A 15,626-nucleotide genomic window follows, 5' to 3' on the forward strand; every position below is an offset into this window, starting at 1 on the left:
AGCAAACTTCCTGAATCAGGGAGTGTGGTATCCTTGTAGAGCAGACTGGCTGAATCAGGGAGTGTGGTGTCCTTGTAGAGCAGACTGCCTGAATCAGGGAGTGTAGTGTCCTTGTAAAGCAGACAGGCTGAATCAGGGAGTGTGGTGTCCTTGCAGAGCAGACTGCCTGAATCAGGGAGTGTAGTGTCCTTGTAAAGCAGACAGCCTGAATCAGGGAGTGTCGTGTCCTTGTAGAGCAGACTGCTTGAATCAGGGAGTGCGGTGTCCTTGTAAAGCAGACTGCCTGAATCAGGGAGTGTGGTGTCCTTGTAGAGCAGACTTTCTGAATCAGGGAGTGTGGTGTCCTTGGAGAGCAGACTGTCAGAATCAGGGAGTGTGGTGTCCTTGTATAGCAGACTGCCGGAATCAGGGAGTGTGGTGTCCTTGTAGAGCAGAGTGCCTGAATCAGGGAGTGTGGTGTCCTTGTATTGGACTGCCTGAATCAGGGAGTGTGGTGTCCTTGTATTGGACTGCCTGAATCAGGGAGTGTGGTGTCCTTGTATTAGACTGCCTGAATCAGGGAGTGTGGTGTCCTTGTAGAGCAGACTGCCGGAATCAGGGAGTGTGGTGTCCTTGTAGAGCAGACTTCCTGAATCAGGGAGTGTGGTGTCCTTGTGGAGCAGACTTTCTGAATCAGGGAATGTGGTGTCCTTGAAGAGCAGACTGTCAGAATCAGGGAGTGTGGTGTCCTTGTATAGCAGACTGTCTGAATCAGGGAGTGTGGTGTCCTTGTAGAGCAGACTGCCGGAATCAGGGAGTGTGGTGTCCTTGTAGAGCAGACTGCCTGCATCAGGGAGTGTGGTGTCCTTGTATTGGAATGCCTGAATCAGGGAGTGTGGTGTCCTTGTATTAGACTGCCTGAATCAGGGAGTGTGGTGTCCTTGTAGAGCAGACTGCCGGAATCAGGGAGTGTGGTGTCCTTGTAGAGCAGACTGGCTGAATCAGGGAGTGTGGTGTCCTTGTAGAGCAGACTGCCTGAATCAGGGAGTGTGGTGTCCTTGTATTGGACTGCCTGAATCAGGGAGTGTGGTGTCCTTGTATTAGACTCCCTGAACCAGGGAGTGTGGTGTCCTTGTTGAGCAGACTGCCTGAATCAGGGAGTGTGGTGTCCTTGTAGAGCAGACTGCCGGAATCAGGGAGTGTGGTGTCCTTGTAGAGCAGACTGGCTGAATCAGGGAGTGTTGTGTCCTTGTAGAGCAGACTGCCTGAATCAGGGAGTGTTGTGTCCTTGTAGAGCAGACTGCCTGAATCAGGGAGTGTAGTGTCCTTGTAAAGCAGACAGCCTGGCTCAGGGAGTGTGGTGTCCTTGTAGAGCAGACTGCCTGGTTCAGGGAGTGTGGTGTCCTTGTGGAGCAAACTGCCTGAATCAGGGAGTGTTGTGTCCTTGTAGAGCAGACTGGCTGAATCAGGGAGTGTTGTGTCCTTGTAGAGCAGACTGCCTGAATCAGGGAGTGTTGTGTCCTTGTAGAGCAGACTGCCTGAATCAGGGAGTGTGGTGTCCTTGTAGAGCAGACTGCCTGAATCAGGCAGTGTTGTGTCCTTGTAGAGCAGACTGCCTGAATCAGGGAGTGTGGTGTCCTTGTAGAGCAGACAACCTGAATCAGGGAGTGTTGTGTCCTTGTAGAGCAGACTGCCTGAATCAGGGAGTGGTGTGTCCTTGTGGAGCAGACTGCTTGAATCAGGGAGTGTTGTGTCCTTGTGAGAACAGACAGCCTGAATCAGGGAGTGTGGTGTCCTTGTAGAGCAGCCTTCCTGAATCAGGGAGTGTGGTGTCCTTGTAGAGCAGGCTGCCTGAATCAGGGAGCATGGTGTCCTTGTAGAGCAGACATCCTGAATCAGGGAGTGTGGTGTCCTTGAAGAGCAGAATGTCTGAATCAGGGAGTGTGGTGTCCTTGTAGAGCAGACTGGCGGAATCAGGGAGTGTGGTGTCCTTGTAGAGCAGACTGCCTGAATCTGGGAGTGTGGTGCCCTTGTATTGGACTGCCTGAATCAGGGAGTGTGGTGTCCTTGTATTAGACTGCCTGAATCAGGGAGTGTGGTGTCCTTGTTGAGCAGACTTCCTGAATCAGGGAGTGTGAATCAGGGAGTGTGGTGTCCTTGAAGAGCAGACTGTCTGAATCAGGGAGTGTGGTGTCCTTGTAGAGCAGACTGCCGGAATCAGGGAGTGTGGTGTCCTTGTAGAGCAGACTGCCGGAATCAGGGAGTGTGGTGTCCTTGTAGAGCAGACTGCCTGAATCAGGGAATGTGGTGTCCTTGTATTTGACTGCCTGAACCAGGGAGTGTGGTGTCCTTGTTGATCAGACTGCCTGAATCAGGGAGTGTGGTGTCCTTGTAGAGCAGACTGCCGGAATCAGGGAGTGTGGTGTCCTTGTAGAGCAGACTGCCTGAATCAGGGAGTGTATTGTCCTTGTAAAGCAGACAGCCTGAATCAGGGAGTGTGGTGTCCTTGTAGAGCAGACTGCTTGAATCAGGGGGTGCGGTGTCCTTGTAAAGCAGACTGCCTGAATCAGGGAGTGTGGTGTCCTTGTAGAGCAGACTTTCTGAATCGGGGAATGTGGTGTCCTTGAAGAGCAGACTGTCAGAATCAGGGAGCGTGGTGTCCTTGTATAGCAGACTGTCTGAATCAGGGAGTGTGGTGTCCTTGTAGAGCAGACTGCCGGAATCAGTGAGTGTGGTGTCCTTGTAGAGCAGACTGCCTGAATCAGGGAGTGTGGTGTCCTTGTATTGGACTGCCTGAATCAGGGAGTGTGGTGTCCTTGTATTAGACTGCCTGAATCAGGGAGTGTGGTGTCCTTGTAGAGCAGACTGCCGGAATCAGGGAGTGTGGTGTCCTTGTAGAGCAGACTGGCTGAATCAGGGAGTGTGGTGTCCTTGTAGAGCAGACTGCCTGAATCAGGGAGTGTGGTGTCCTTGTATTGGACTGCCTGAATCAGGGAGTGTGGTGTCCTTGTATTAGACTGCCTGAACCAGGGAGTGTGGTGTCCTTGTTGAGCAGACTGCCTGAATCAGGGAGTGTGGTGTCCTTGTAGAGCAGACTGCCGGAATCAGGGAGTGTGGTGTCCTTGTAGAGCAGACTGGCTGAATCAGGGAGTGTGGTGTCCTTGTAGAGCAGACTGCCTGAATCAGGGAGTGTTGTGTCCTTGTAGAGCAGACTGCCTGAATCAGGGAGTGTAGTGTCCTTGTAAAGCAGACAGCCTGCCTCAGGGAGTGTGGTGTCCTTGTAGAGCAGACTGCCTGAATCAGGGAGTGTGGTGTCCTTGTGGAGCAAACTGCCTGAATCAGGGAGTGTTGTGTCCTGGTAGAGCAGACTGGCTGAATCAGGGAGTGTGCTGTCCTTGTAGAGCAGACTGCCTGAATCAGGGAGTGTGGTGTCCTTGTAGAGCAGACTGGCTGAATCAGGTAGTGTGGTGTCCTTGTAGAGCAGACTGGCTGAATCAGGGAGTGTGGTGTCCTTGTAGAGCAGACTGCCTGAATCAGGGAGTGTATTGTCCTTGTAAAGCAGACAGCCTGAATCAGGGAGTGTGGTGTCCTTGTAGAGCAGACTGCTTGAATCAGGGGGTGCGGTGTCCTTGTAAAGCAGACTGCCTGAATCAGGGAGTGTGGTGTCCTTGTAGAGCAGACTTTCTGAATCGGGGAATGTGGTGTCCTTGAAGAGCAGACTGTCAGAATCAGGGAGTGTGGTGTCCTTGTATAGCAGACTGTCTGAATCAGGGAGTGTGGTGTCCTTGTAGAGCAGACTGCCGGAATCAGTGAGTGTGGTGTCCTTGTAGAGCAGACTGCCTGAATCAGGGAGTGTGGTGTCCTTGTATTGGACTGCCTGAATCAGGGAGTGTGGTGTCCTTGTATTAGACTGCCTGAATCAGGGAGTGTGGTGTCCTTGTAGAGCAGACTGCCGGAATCAGGGAGTGTGGTGTCCTTGTAGAGCAGACTGGCTGAATCAGGGAATGTGGTGTCCTTGTAGAGCAGACTGCCTGAATCAGGGAGTGTGGTGTCCTTGTATTGGACTGCCTGAATCAGGGAGTGTGGTGTCCTTGTATTAGACTGCCTGAACCAGGGAGTGTGGTGTCCTTGTTGAGCAGACTGCCTGAATCAGGGAGTGTGGTGTCCTTGTAGAGCAGACTGCCGGAATCAGGGAGTGTGGTGTCCTTGTAGAGCAGACTGGCTGAATCAGGGAGTGTGGTGTCCTTGTAGAGCAGACTGCCTGAATCAGGGAGTGTTGTGTCCTTGTAGAGCAGACTGCCTGAATCAGGGAGTGTAGTGTCCTTGTAAAGCAGACAGCCTGCCTCAGGGAGTGTGGTGTCCTTGTGGAGCAGACTGCCTGAATCAGGGAGTGTGGTGTCCTTGTGGAGCAAACTGCCTGAATCAGGGAGTGTTGTGTCCTGGTAGAGCAGACTGGCTGAATCAGGGAGTGTGCTGTCCTTGTAGAGCAGACTGCCTGAATCAGGGAGTGTGGTGTCTTTGTGGAGCAGACTGCCTGAATCATGGGTGTGATGTCCTTGTGGAGCAAACTGCCTGAATCAGGGAGTGTTGTGTCCTTGTAGAGCAGACTGCCTGAATCAGGGAGTGTGGTGTCCTTGTAGAGCAGACTGGCTGAATCAGGTAGTGTGGTGTCCTTGTAGAGCAGACTGGCTGAATCAGGGAGTGTGGTGTCCTTGTAGAGCAGACTGCCTGAATCAGGGAGTGTAGTGTCCTTGTAAAGCAGACAGGCTGAATCAGGGAGTGTGGTGTCCTTGCAGAGCAGACTGCCTGAATCAGGGAGTGTAGTGTCCTTGTAAAGCAGACAGCCTGAATCAGGGAGTGTGGTGTCCTTGTAGAGCAGACTGCTTGAATCAGGGAGTGCGGTGTCCTTGTAAAGCAGACTGCCTGAATCAGGGAGTGTGGTGTCCTTGTAGAGCAGACTTTCTGAATCAGGGAGTGTGGTGTCCTTGAAGAGCAGACTGTCAGAATCAGGGAGTGTGGTGTCCTTGTATAGCAGACTGCCGGAATCAGGGAGTGTGGTGTCCTTGTAGAGCAGAGTGCCTGAATCAGGGAGTGTGGTGTCCTTGTATTGGACTGCCTGAATCAGGGAGTGTGGTGTCCTTGTATTGGACTGCCTGAATCAGGGAGTGTGGTGTCCTTGCATTAGACTGCCTGAATCAGGGAGTGTGGTGTCCTTGTAGAGCAGACTGCCGGAATCAGGGAGTGTGGTGTCCTTGTAGAGCAGACTGGCTGAATCAGGGAGTGTGGTGTCCTTGTAGAGCAGACTGCCTGAATCAGGGAGTGTGGTGTCCTTGTATTGGACTGCCTGAATCAGGGAGTGTGGTGTCCTTGTATTAGACTGCCTGAACCAGGGAGTGTGGTGTCCTTGTTGAGCAGACTGCCTGAATCAGGGAGTGTGGTGTCCTTGTAGAGCAGACTGCCGGAATCAGGGAGTGTGGTGTCCTTGTAGAGCAGACTGGCTGAATCAGGGAGTGTGGTGTCCTTGTAGAGCAGACTGCCTGAATCAGGGAGTGTGGTGTCCTTGTATAGCAGACTGTCTGAATCAGGGAGTGTGGTGTCCTTGTAGAGCAGACTGCCGGAATCAGTGAGTGTGGTGTCCTTGTAGAGCAGACTGCCTGAATCAGGGAGTGTGGTGTCCTTGTATTGGACTGCCTGAATCAGGGAGTGTGGTGTCCTTGTATTAGACTGCCTGAATCAGGGAGTGTGGTGTCCTTGTAGAGCAGACTGCCGGAATCAGGGAGTGTGGTGTCCTTGTAGAGCAGACTGGCTGAATCAGGGAATGTGGTGTCCTTGTAGAGCAGACTGCCTGAATCAGGGAGTGTGGTGTCCTTGTATTGGACTGCCTGAATCAGGGAGTGTGGTGTCCTTGTATTAGACTGCCTGAACCAGGGAGTGTGGTGTCCTTGTTGAGCAGACTGCCTGAATCAGGGAGTGTGGTGTCCTTGTAGAGCAGACTGCCGGAATCAGGGAGTGTGGTGTCCTTGTAGAGCAGACTGGCTGAATCAGGGAGTGTGGTGTCCTTGTAGAGCAGACTGCCTGAATCAGGGAGTGTTGTGTCCTTGTAGAGCAGACTGCCTGAATCAGGGAGTGTAGTGTCCTTGTAAAGCAGACAGCCTGCCTCAGGGAGTGTGGTGTCCTTGTGGAGCAGACTGCCTGAATCAGGGAGTGTGGTGTCCTTGTGGAGCAAACTGCCTGAATCAGGGAGTGTTGTGTCCTGGTAGAGCAGACTGGCTGAATCAGGGAGTGTGCTGTCCTTGTAGAGCAGACTGCCTGAATCAGGGAGTGTGGTGTCTTTGTGGAGCAGACTGCCTGAATCATGGGTGTGATGTCCTTGTGGAGCAAACTGCCTGAATCAGGGAGTGTTGTGTCCTTGTAGAGCAGACTGCCTGAATCAGGGAGTGTGGTGTCCTTGTAGAGCAGACTGGCTGAATCAGGTAGTGTGGTGTCCTTGTAGAGCAGACTGGCTGAATCAGGGAGTGTGGTGTCCTTGTAGAGCAGACTGCCTGAATCAGGGAGTGTAGTGTCCTTGTAAAGCAGACAGGCTGAATCAGGGAGTGTGGTGTCCTTGCAGAGCAGACTGCCTGAATCAGGGAGTGTAGTGTCCTTGTAAAGCAGACAGCCTGAATCAGGGAGTGTGGTGTCCTTGTAGAGCAGACTGCTTGAATCAGGGAGTGCGGTGTCCTTGTAAAGCAGACTGCCTGAATCAGGGAGTGTGGTGTCCTTGTAGAGCAGACTTTCTGAATCAGGGAGTGTGGTGTCCTTGAAGAGCAGACTGTCAGAATCAGGGAGTGTGGTGTCCTTGTATAGCAGACTGCCGGAATCAGGGAGTGTGGTGTCCTTGTAGAGCAGAGTGCCTGAATCAGGGAGTGTGGTGTCCTTGTATTGGACTGCCTGAATCAGGGAGTGTGGTGTCCTTGTATTGGACTGCCTGAATCAGGGAGTGTGGTGTCCTTGCATTAGACTGCCTGAATCAGGGAGTGTGGTGTCCTTGTAGAGCAGACTGCCGGAATCAGGGAGTGTGGTGTCCTTGTAGAGCAGACTGGCTGAATCAGGGAGTGTGGTGTCCTTGTAGAGCAGACTGCCTGAATCAGGGAGTGTGGTGTCCTTGTATTGGACTGCCTGAATCAGGGAGTGTGGTGTCCTTGTATTAGACTGCCTGAACCAGGGAGTGTGGTGTCCTTGTTGAGCAGACTGCCTGAATCAGGGAGTGTGGTGTCCTTGTAGAGCAGACTGCCGGAATCAGGGAGTGTGGTGTCCTTGTAGAGCAGACTGGCTGAATCAGGGAGTGTGGTGTCCTTGTAGAGCAGACTGCCTGAATCAGGGAGTGTTGTGTCCTTGTAGAGCAGACTGCCTGAATCAGGGAGTGTAGTGTCCTTGTAAAGCATACAGCCTGCCTCAGGGAGTGTGGTGTCCTTGTAGAGCAGACTGCCTGAATCAGGGAGTGTGGTGTCCTTGTGGAGCAAACTGCCTGAATCAGGGAGTGTTGTGTCCTGGTAGAGCAGACTGGCTGAATCAGGGAGTGTGCTGTCCTTGTAGAGCAGACTGCCTGAATCAGGGAGTGTGGTGTCCTTGTGGAGCAGACTGCCTGAATCATGGGTGTGATGTCCTTGTGGAGCAAACTGCCTGAATCAGGGAGTGTTGTGTCCTTGTAGAGCAGACTGCCTGAATCAGGGAGTGTGGTGTCCTTGTAGAGCAGACTGGCTGAATCAGGTAGTGTGGTGTCCTTGTAGAGCAGACTGGCTGAATCAGGGAGTGTGGTGTCCTTGTAGAGCAGACTGCCTGAATCAGGGAGTGTAGTGTCCTTGTAAAGCAGACAGGCTGAATCAGGGAGTGTGGTGTCCTTGCAGAGCAGACTGCCTGAATCAGGGAGTGTAGTGTCCTTGTAAAGCAGACAGCCTGAATCAGGGAGTGTGGTGTCCTTGTAGAGCAGACTGCTTGAATCAGGGAGTGCGGTGTCCTTGTAAAGCAGACTGCCTGAATCAGGGAGTGTGGTGTCCTTGTAGAGCAGACTTTCTGAATCAGGGAGTGTGGTGTCCTTGAAGAGCAGACTGTCAGAATCAGGGAGTGTGGTGTTCTTGTATAGCAGACTGCCGGAATCAGGGAGTGTGGTGTCCTTGTAGAGCAGAGTGCCTGAATCAGGGAGTGTGGTGTCCTTGTATTGGACTGCCTGAATCAGGGAGTGTGGTGTCCTTGTATTGGACTGCCTGAATCAGGGAGTGTGGTGTCCTTGTATTAGACTGCCTGAATCAGGGAGTGTGGTGTCCTTGTAGAGCAGACTGCCGGAATCAGGGAGTGTGGTGTCCTTGTAGAGCAGACTTCCTGAATCAGGGAGTGTGGTGTCCTTGTAGAGCAGACTGGCTGAATCAGGGAGTGTGGTGTCCTTGTAGAGCAGACTGCCTGAATCAGGGAGTGTGGTGTCCTTGTGGAGCAGACTGCCTGAATCATGGGTGTGATGTCCTTGTGGAGCAAACTGCCTGAATCAGGGAGTGTTGTGTCCTTGTAGAGCAGACTGCCTGAATCAGGGAGTGTAGTGTCCTTGTAAAGCAGACAGGCTGAATCAGGGAGTGTGGTGTCCTTGCAGAGCAGACTTCCTGAGTCAGGGAGTGTGGTGTCCTTGAAGAGCAGACTGTCTGAATCAAGGAGTGTGGTGTCCTTGTAGAGCAGACTGCCGGAATTAGGGAGTGTGGTGTCCTTGTAGAGCAGACTGCCTGAATCAGGGAGTGTATTGTCCTTGTTTTGGACTGCCTGAATCAGAGACTGTGGTGACCTTGTATTAGACTGCCTGAATCAGGGAGTGTGGTGTCCTTGTAGAGCAGACTGCCTGAATCAGTGAGTGTGGTGTCCTTGTAGAGCAGACTACCTGAATCAGTGAGTGTGGTGTCCTTGTAGAGCAGACTGCCTGAATCACGGAGTGTATTGTCCTTGTAAGGCAGACAGCCTGACTCAGGGAGGGTGGTGCCCTTTTTGAGCAGACTGCCTGAATCAGGGAGTGTGGTGTCCTTGTAGAGCAGACCGCCTGAATCATGGGTGTGATGTCCTTGTGGAGCAGACTGCCTGAATCAGGGAGTGTTGTGTCCGTGTAGAGCAGACGCAGACCGGCTGAATCAGGGAGTGTGGTGTCCTTGTAGAGAAGACTGCCTGAATAAGGGAGTGTGGTGTCCTTGTAGAGAAGACTGCCTGAATCAGGGAGTGTGGTGTCCTTGTGGAGCAGACTGCCTGAATCATGGGTGTGATGTCCTTGTGGAGCAGACTGCCTAAATCAGGGAGTGTTGTGTCCTTGTAGAGCAGACTGGCTGAATCAGGGAGTGTGGTGTCCTTGTAGAGCAGACTGCCTGAATCAGGGAGTGTTGTGTCCTTGTAGAGCAGACTGCCTGAATCAGGGAGTGTTGTGTCCTTGTAAAGCAGACAGGCTGAATCAGGGAGTGTGGTGTCTTTGCAGAGCAGACTGCTTGAATCAGGGAGTGCGGTGTCCTTGTAGAGCAGACTGCTTGAATCAGGGAGTGTGGTGTCCTTGTGGAGCAGACTTCTTGAATCAGTGAGTGTGGTGTCCTTGTGGAGCAGACTTAATGAATCAGGGAGTGTGGTGCCATGGGGAACAGGGTCAGGACTGATTTGCATGTGGCTGGGTCCAAACTGGGGTGGCATGGTGAGCAAAAGTATTGATGGATTAAACCCAGATCTGTGACTGGGGGTGAATGTTTGGTTCCACATTCAGTCCATCATTTGTGTTTGTTTGCATAATAGAAAGTGGGCATTTCCAAAAGGGACAGGCTACGCCGGCTTCCACACTGACACAGTGCTCCTACTCGGGTCACTGCAGGGACATGTTGAACTTGTCCTACTTTTGGATGTTACACACAAAAGGACTGTGAGCTTCAAGGCACCTCTTAGGGGTGACCTATATAATGTGACAAGTAGGCGTTGCAACATGTGATCATGGTTTTCCCTTGATATGCTTGGCACTGTGGGGCTACAGCCATTGAGACTGCCAGGGCAGGCCTGAAACTAATCTTTTAAAGCACCCATGTGAAGAGTTCAGATCTGCACTTCAGACCACATTTTCACTTTAATCCACAAGTGCGTCTTTTGTGCCATGTTGCTGCAGCCTTGCGTAAAGGTTAAGTGTAAGGAAATGCCTCCTTAGCATGGTTACCCCCTGACATTTTGCCTTTGCTGATGCTAAGTTTTGATTTGAAAGTGTGCTGAGGCCTGCTAACCAGGCCCCAGCACCAGTGTTCTTTCCCTAACCTGTACTTTTGTTTCCACAATTGGCACACCCTGGCATCCAGGTAAGTCCCTTGTAACTGGTACCCCTGATACCAAGGGCCCTGATGCCAGGGAAGGTCTCTAAGGGCTGCAGCATGTCTTATGCCACCCTGAGGGCCCCTCACTCTGCACAGACACACTGCTTGCCAGCTTGTGTGTGCTATTGAGGACAAAACGACTAAGTCGACATGGCACTCCCCTCAGGGTGCCATGCCAACCTCACACTGCCTATGAAGTATAGATAAGTCACCCCTCTAGCAGGCCTTACAGCCCTAAGGCAGGGTGCACTATACCATAGGTGAGGGCACTAGTGCATGAGCACTGTGCCCCTACAGTGTCTAAGCAAAACCTTAGACATTGTAAGTGCAGGGTAGCCATAAGAGTATATGGTCTTGGAGTCTGTCATGCACGAACTCCATGGCACCCTAATGGCTACACTGAAAACTGTGAAGTTTGGTATCAAACTTCTCAGCACAATAAATGCACACTGATGCCAGTGTACATTTTATTGTAACATACACCCCAGAGGGCACCTTAAAGGTGCCCCCTGAAACCTTAACCGACTACCCGTGTAGGCTGACTGGTTTTTACAGCCTGCCACACACCAGACATGTTGCTGGCCACATGGGGAGAGTGCCTTTGTCACTCTGTGGCTAGTAACAAAACCTGTACTGGGTGGAGGTGCTTCACACCTCCCCCTGCAGGAACTGTAACACCTGGCGGTGAGCCTCAAAGGCTCACCCCCTTTGTTACAGCACCACAGGGCACTCCAGCTAGTGGAGTTGCCCGCCCCCTCCGGCCACGGCCCCACTTTTGGCTTCAAAGCCGGAGGAGATAATGAGAAAAACAAGGAGGAGTCACTGGCCAGTCAGGACAGCCCCTAAGGTGTCTTGAGCTGAGGTGACTCTAACTTTTAGAAATCCTCCATCTTGCAGATGGAGGATTCCCCCAATAGGATTAGGGATGTGCCCCCCTCCCCTCAGGGAGGAGGCACAAAGAGGGTGTAGCCACCCTCAGGGCTAGTAGCCATTGGCTACTAACCCCCCAGACTTAAACACACCCCTAAATTCAGTATTTAGGGGCTCCCCAGAACCTAGGAACTCAGATTCCTGCAACCTAAGAATAAGAGGACTGCTAAGCTGAAAAACCCTGCAGAGAGGACGGAGACACCAACTGCTTTGGCCCCAGCTCTACCGGCCTGTCTCCCCACTTCTAAAGACACTGCTCCAGCGACGCTCTCCCCAGGGACCAGCAACCTCTAAAGCCTCAGAGGACTGCCCTGCATCTAGAAGGACCAAGAACTCCCGAGGACAGCGGCTCTGTTCACCCAAGACTGCGACTTTGCTACAAAGAGGCAACTTTGAAACAACTTGCGTTTCCCGCCGGAAGCGTGAGACTTGACACTCTGCACCCGACGCCCCCGGCTCGACTTGTGGAGAACAATCACTTCAGGGAGGACTCCCCGGCGACTGCGAGACCGTGAGTAGCCAGAGTTGACCCCCCTGAGCCCCTACAGCGACGCCTGCAGAGGGAATCCCGAGGCTCCCCCTGACCGCGACTGCCTGCTTCTAAGATCCGACTCCTGGTAAAGACTCTGCACCCGCAGCCCCCAGGGCCTGAAGGATCCGACCTCCAGTGCAGGAGCGACCCCCAGGTGGCCCTCTCCCTTGCCCAGGTGGTGGCTACCCCGAGGAGCACCCCCCCTTGCCTGCCTGCATCGCTGGAGACCCCTTGGTCTCCCATTGAAACCTATTGCGAACCCGACGCCTGTTTGCACACTGCACCCGGCCGCCCCCGTGCTGCTGAGGGTGTACTTTCTGTGTGGACTTGTGTCCCCCCCGGTTCCCTACAAAACCCCTCTGGTCTGCCGTCCGAAGACGCGGGTACTTACCTGCTGGCAGACTGGAACCGGGGCGCACCCCCTTCTCCATTGAAGCCTATGCGTTTTGGGCACCAGCACACCGGCCCTGAGCTGCAGGTGTGGTAACTTTGGGGTTGCTCTGAACCCCCAACGGTGGGCTACCTTGGACCCAAACTTGAACCCCGTAGGTGGTTTACTTACCTGCAAAAACTAACAAACTCTTACTCCCCCCAGGAACTGTTGAAAATTGCACTAAGTGTCTAGTTTTAAAATAGCTATATGTGATTTATGTGAAAACTGTATATGCTATTTTTCTAATTCAAAGTTCCTAAAGTACCTACCTGCAATACCTTTCATTTGAAGTATTACATGTAAATCTTGAACCTGTGGTTCTTAAAATAAACTAAGAAAATATATTTTTCTATACAAAAACCTATTGGCCTGGAATTGTCTCTGAGTGTGTGTTCCTCATTTATTGCCTGTGTGTGTACAACAAATGCTTAACACTACCCTCTGATAAGCCTACTGCTCGACCACACTACCACAAAATAGAGCATTAGTATTATCTCTTTTTGCCACTATCTTACCTCTAAGGGGAACCCTTGGACTCTGTGCATACTATTCCTTACTTTGAAATAGTACATACAGAGCCAACTTCCTACATTAAGTGAGCCAGTTGAAAATTAGCTTTTTTTTCACCATGATTAAGGGTCAGAGCAGATGTACTGGGAGTCAGCAGTTTCTCAGTGCCCAGAGTCAAAATATGCCAGCAGATTCTGGTAAAGCAAAAGTCCCAGGGAGAAGGTGGAATTTAGACAAGCTAATATCTCTCCAAACTAGTCTTGTTACAATCTTCCTTCAAAATCCAAAACTCATTCAATTAGGCCAGAGTGAATTTCCAAATATTTTCACTTTACTCCTGTAGTTTGGGCTAGCAGGCGAAGGCATGGCTGGTTCCATGTATTCAGGGTGGTTTCTGGATTCTCTCTAGATGACTTTGGCCTAGGTTCCCCGATTCCCAGGCAGCACTCAGATGACAGTAGGCGTGTGGTTAAGGCGTGCTCATGTACACTACAAGGCAAACACTAGAGCAGATCCGCTTCTCCAGGCCCAGCACATCACTACAGTTCATGTAGGCCAAGGGTCAGGCAGGTTGTAACATCCACAGAGGGCAAAAGCAACCTACTTGGAAACTAGACCGCCTCACTTGTCACATCAATGGAATCCATTCACTCCTGGTCCCACAACACTCCAGCATATAGCACACCACATCACAGACCGCACACACTGCAGGGCGAGGAGGGGCTTTAGGAATAGGTGGATTCTGCCCTGATAGTTCCAGTAGGCTGTCTTTAGGTGTTTGGGTAAAAGAGCCTTTATCCCCCCCAACTCTTATTCGACTGAGGCCAATCACTTTGTAGCTTGGTCTGAGAAGGCTGTCTTCTTTGATTAAGGGTGGGGCTTCCTCTTTTTGTGCACCCCCTTACTATCGGATTCTTTAATCCAGAAGCGAGAAACTTAAAGGCGACAACAAAATGTGTGCAGGGTAGAGTGGCACATCTTTCCCAGGCTAGCCCAGGACTTCTGTTTCTGCAGCGTCTCTCTTGTAATGCGAGTGCCGACTTCTGCTGTCCACTCCTGCCTGGGAAGGAGAGTGGTATCGATGCTCTCAGTCCCATATTGGTCACTTGTAGGAAAATGCCTTTCATGGCATGATTACCCCTAGCTTTTTGCCTTTTATTGATGCAAGTTATTTTTGAAAGTGTGCTGGGACCCTGCTAACCAGGCCCCAACACCAGTGTTCTTTCCCTAAACTGTACCTTTGTCTCCACAATCGGCACAACCCTGGCACTCAGGTAAGTCTCTTGTAAATGGTACCCCTGTGACCAAGGGCCCTGTGGCCAGGGAAGGTCTCTAAGGGCTGCAGCATGTCTTATGCCACCCTGGGGACCCCTCACTCAGCACATGCACACTGACTCACAGCTTGTGTGTGCTTGTGGGGAGAAAATGACAGTCAACATGGCACTCCCCTCAGAGTGCCATGCCAACCTCACACTGCCTGTGGCATAGGTACATCACCCCTCTAGCAGGCTTTACAGCCCTAAAGCAGGGTGCACTATACCACAGGTGAGGGCATAGTTACATGAGCACTATGTCCCTACAGTGTCTAAGACAAATCTTAGACATTGTAAGTGCAGGGTAGCCATAAAGAGTCTGGGAGTTTGTCAAACACGAACTCCACAGCTCCATAATGGCTACACTGGATTTTGGGAAGTTTGGTGTCAAACTTCTCAGCACAATAAATCTGCACTGATTGCAGTGTGCGATTTATTATAAAATGCACACAGAGGGCATCTTAGAGATGCCCCCTGAATACCAGTCCAATTCCTAGTGTTAGGCTGACCAGTTTCTGCCAGCCTGCCGCATCCAGACGGGTTGCTGGCTACATGGGGTGAGTGCCTTTGTCACTCTGTGGCCAGGAACAAAGCCTGTACTGGGTGGAGGTGCTTCTCACCTCCCCCTGCAGGAACTGTAACACCTGGCAGTGAGCATTAAAGGCTCAAGCCTGGTGTTACAGCGTCACAGGGCATCCCAGCTAGTGGAGATGCCCACCCCCCGGACACAGCCCCCACTTTTGGTGCAAATCCGGAGGAGATAATGAGAAAACCAAGGAGGAGTCACCCACCAGTCAGGACAGCTCCTAAGGTGTCCTGAGCGGAAGTGACCCGTGCCTTAAGAAATCCTCCATCTTGTTTTGGAGGATTCCCCCAATAGGATTAGGGATGTGTCCCCTCCCCACAGGGAGGAGGTACAAAGAGGGTGTAGCCACCCTCCAGGGCAGTAACCATTGGCTACTGCCCCCCAGACCTAAACACACCCCTAAATTGAGTATTTAGGGGCGAACCTGAACCCAGGAAATCAGATTCCCGCAACCTGAATTAAGAAGGACTCCTGACGTGAAAGTCCCGCAGAGACGAAGGAGACGACAACTGGCTTGGCCCCAACCCTACCGGCCTGTCTCTAGACTCAGAGAACCTGCACAGCGACGCATCCAGGGTGACCAGCGACCTCTGAGGATTCAGAGGACTGACCTGCACCTAAAGGACCAATAAACTCCCGTGGACAGCGGCTCTGTCCAAAATCTGCAACAAAGAAACCATAATTTAAGGGACGCCAGTCTCACTCCGGAAGTGTGAGTCTCAACACTCTGCACCCAACGCCCCCGGCCCATGTCCAGAGAAACCAACACCCCAGAGAGGACCCCAAGGCGACTCCCAATGATGTGGACATCCTGAGATGATCTGCCTGCAGAGAGGATCCATAGGCTCCCCCTGACCGTGACTGCCTCGTAACAAAGGAACCCGACGCCTGGAACAAGCACTGCACCCGCAGCCCCCAGGACCGAGAGGAACCAACTACTGGTGCAGGAGTGATCAGCAGGCGGCCCTCATTCTAGCCCAGTAAGAGGCTGGACAGAGAA

General features: G+C 52.0%; 1 protein-coding gene across 3 annotated transcripts in view; it reads left to right on the forward strand.

The window, feature by feature from the left end:
- The window catches only part of SBNO2 (strawberry notch homolog 2), a 542,051-nt gene that overhangs the window by 402,944 nt on the left and 123,481 nt on the right, over window positions 1–15,626 (forward strand). The gene's annotated exons all lie outside the window — the stretch shown is intronic.

Source organism: Pleurodeles waltl, chromosome 12, assembly GCF_031143425.1.
Source record: "Pleurodeles waltl isolate 20211129_DDA chromosome 12, aPleWal1.hap1.20221129, whole genome shotgun sequence".
Classification (NCBI taxonomy): domain Eukaryota; kingdom Metazoa; phylum Chordata; class Amphibia; order Caudata; family Salamandridae; genus Pleurodeles; species Pleurodeles waltl.